The sequence below is a fragment of the Eptesicus fuscus genome, chromosome 9 (genome assembly GCF_027574615.1).
Source record: "Eptesicus fuscus isolate TK198812 chromosome 9, DD_ASM_mEF_20220401, whole genome shotgun sequence".
Taxonomy (NCBI): Eukaryota; Metazoa; Chordata; class Mammalia; order Chiroptera; family Vespertilionidae; genus Eptesicus; species Eptesicus fuscus.
In genome coordinates this window covers 9980963-9985018 of record NC_072481.1, presented here as the reverse complement: position 1 = coordinate 9985018, position 4056 = coordinate 9980963, and positions in this window count along the sequence as shown.

Here is a 4056-nt window from a genome sequence, read left to right as displayed (position 1 = left end):
GCATCAGACCCGGCTGGATGCCTCCCATGCTGGTCCCTCTTGTTTCCAAATCCATTGTTGATGGACAGCTTTGCCCGGAGAGCCTGAGCGAGTGACAGGAGGCAGGGACGGGGAGCGGGTAGGCGCCTCAGCTGCTGGGAGATCCAGGGCCGTGCACTCCATCAGCTATTAATCCCTTCACTCAGCCATGTGATTCTATAGCGTCGTGATTCTATAGTGTCGCCCAAGTGCTGTGATGGGCACGCGATTACGACAAACAACAGCAGCCCCGACAGCTCCCCTAGAGCCGGCATCAGGCTGAGCCACGGGCCCAGGGAAGGCGGTGTCAGAGTGCACACACACACACACGCACACACACACACACACACACACCGTCCTGGTGCAGGATCAGGCCCACCTCCACCTCAGAAAAGCACGAGGAATCTTTGCTGAAACACGCCCTCAAGAGGGCCAATTTGGTCCAGAGCAGAGCTCAGCAAACTTTCTGTAAAGGGCCAGGCAGTAACTGTTTTTGGCTTTGCAATCATACAGTGTCTGTTGCAATGGTTCAGCTCTGCCCTGGTAACCAGAAAGTCCCTGCAGATGGCATGCAAAGGACGGGTGTGGCTGTGTGCCCCCCTCCCCGCCCCCACATCATTCTTTCTTCACAAGCCGGACCCCCAGGCTGTGGTCTGCTGACACTTTGTCTAGGTTCTGCACCAATAACAGCAACAAGAAGAATGACTGCTAATGTTTACTGAGAGCTTACTCTGTACCAGGTCAGATCTCACAACAACTTTAGGAGGTTGAGAGTATTATCCTCTCCAATTTATAACTGAGGAAACTGAGGCACAGAGACTGTTAAGTAACTCACTTGCCCAGCCCGTGGCAGTGCCAGGCAGGAAGTTCTACTGTATATCCACCCACCCAGTAGCCCAGGGGCTGCGGGTCACCTTGGACCCTCTCTTCCTCTCATGTCCCACACCTAACTCTTTAAAATATCTTCACAAATCTAATGGCTGCTCACCCCCACCCCCCACCCCGAAACCATCCTGGTCTGAGCCTCCATCATCTCTCACCTGTTACTACAGCTGCCCCCTCCCTCCCTGGCTCCCCTGCAATCTGTTCTCTGTGCAGCAGCCCGAGGCACCCTCACAAACAAGCCGCCTCGCTATGTAATTTAGTTATGCTACCGCTCCTCTGCTTGCAATGAGGATAAAAGGCAGGTCCTTACAACCGGCTGAAATGCCAACAGAATCTGCCTCCACCCCTCCCATCTCTCCAGCCACTGTTCCTGGAACACACCAGCGCCCCCTGCCCCAGGGCCTTTGCACTGGCTGCTCCCTCTGCCTGGCACGCTCCTCCCCAGACATCCACAAGGCTGACTCCCTCACCTCCTGCAAATCTTTGCTCAAATTTCAACTTCCCTCTGAGGCCCTTCCTCACCACCCCTGTACTTCTGCCACTTGCCTGCTTGCCCCTCACTCCTGCTCCGTCCTACTCTGCTCTACCTTTTCCTTTTCCCTTATAGCCTGTTAGCTTTGCCACACAATATAATCCGGCTATTTATTATCTTTATTTAATTGCCCACCTTTCCGCACTAGACTACAGGGCAAGCTATTATTGTTTGTTTGTCGCTGGCACGCCCCAGCCCCTCCAGCAGCGCCAGCCCATGGCGGGTGCTCAGGGCTATTGGTTGAATGGATGCAGGAGCCCAGCCCCAGCCTTCCTTGTCCAGCGCCTGCTTTGTCCTCGGGCTCTGGGTGCAGATGGAGAGCTGAAGGGCCCACATGTCAAGGAAATCACACTTTTTCTGGAAGCCCTAGAGAACGTCCCCACTCACATGTAGCTGCCGGCACCCGCACAGGAGTTTTCACACCCGCTGGGCCTGGATGAGCTCAGAGTAAGACCATATTGCTTGTGTCTTTTGATTCGAGAACACAGATCGGGCCAATCCTCAAGGCATAGGCCACGGCCCTCCTTGTCCAGCTCCTGGAACTAACAGAGAAGAGAGCCCCACTCCCTTTGCACCAAAGGAGGCCAGAGAAATCCAGATGGCAGCTGAGTCTCAGCAAAAAGGGACTCTCTCTGAGGATGTGGGGCTAAGGAGGCGGGCAGTTGATGAAGCTGGTTTGAGCCACGCTGGCCAGCTGCCCCCGGCTCCTGGGACTAGAGGCATGATAAGAGGTATGTGGCTCCCTGCGCAGGCACCATTTTGGCCTCAGGCTGCCATGGACCCAGGATGGGGCTTGTTTAGAATAGCAAGCTCATTTAACCTCCCAGTCCTCATCCCCCTAGTTATACCTCTGGCTGTTGCCTTCTGGCCTAAGCCCTGATAATGACCCACTGGGTTGACTTGGACAAATTGCCTCGCTCTTTTGGGCTTCAATTTCCTCCACTCTGAAGTGTTCTTCAGGACCCCATCTAGCAAGGTCAGTCGGTGGCTCTGAGATTCCATACCTAATCCATCACACTAACCTGGTACAGGTTTTAACTCAAGTGGGTAAAAGACAGAGGGAGAAAACCTCTGCAGTAAGGCCTGGCTGCAGAAGTGGGGAACTGCATCTGAATTCCAGTCCCATCCCTTGCCATTTGCACAACCTTGGCCTCAGTTTCCACATCTGTAAAATGGGGACAATAATCCCTTCATCCTGAGGTTGTCGGGATTAGGTGGGATGATGTGTGCCAAGTGCTGAGGGTAGCTATGATGATTACAAAGAGACAGACAGGCTCAATAGAAAATGAGTGTGAACTGGAGGCTTACGAGAGAGTGATCTTGGGTCTCAACCCGGAGAAAGAATGTCTATTACATTTACCCCCCGAAGCTCTAAAAAGACACAAATTTCTCTTCAGGGAATATTTTGTTTAGAAACTAAGACAGGCAATATGGTACAGTAAGGTATGGTGTCTGCAATGCTTTGTACTGCCAACTTAGTTAAGCTAGAACTACATTTCCCAGCATTCCCCTCTCTGTAGTTCTGGCAATGAACCCTAAGGATGTTGGATCAGAGTGGAAGAAAATATAGTGTCAGATCAGGTCCAATTCAGGGACATGGGTGCATTGAGCAGAGATCCCGATTCAATGCATTAGCTCAAGCAGCTGGGGCGAGCTCTAACAGTTGGCTTGGTTGGTTGACTAAATCCTGGATACAAGGGCAGCTTACAATAGATGAAGTTCTAATGCCAAGCACTTTCCTGGTAGACTGCCAATGAAGGTATCCAAACGCTTAGCGATACTGGGATGTCGAAGTGGATTTATCATGCGCATCCTCCCCCAACAGGTGCAGGCTGCCACGAAAGCCGCCCTGCCAGTTGGGTGTGTGATCCCAAAGACTCGATGATGCTTGGAGGGTCTGAGACACACAGAGATGCTGTGTGAAGGCTTAGGCAGACCATATACAGCAGGTGCCTCATGGCACAGACTTAAGATTTTGGAGAAAAGTGCTGCCACCCTCCGAAGACAATGATTCACCTCCAGAGAAAGAGCTCTGCATCGCTACTGCCCCTTTTAGGAACCGGAAGCTCAACCACAGGCCAGCAGTCACTACGCCTTCTGGGCTGCCCATCCTGAACTGTGTTGTCTGAGCAAGCAAACCGTACAACTGGACATCCCCAACAGTAATTTTATCATAAAATGGAAATGACACATAAAACATCAGCTCAAGCTGGTCAGGAAGGCACCAGTCAGTCTCCTGAGCAAATACTGCAAATGCCCCTCCTCTACTCATGCTGCATCCCTCCCTCTCTCTCAGCCCACACCTAGGGCCTCACGTGGAATTCCCTGGCAAGTTGACTGGGGCTTATAGATGGCTCTGCACCCGAGGCTCATTACCCTACAGCCCCACAGCACCCTCTTTGGGACAGTGATGACGGAAGATCCTCCCAATGGCAGTAGTTTGAGCTGCGAGCGTGATTGTTTACTTAGCCTGGAAGGGGAGATGGCCAGAGGTATGCATCTACATTGATTCATGGGCTGTGGCTAATGGTTTGGCTGAATAATCAGACACTCGAAAGGAACATAATTGGACAATTGGTGAAAGGAGGGCTTGAGGAGAACTATATGGCTGGAACTTTCTG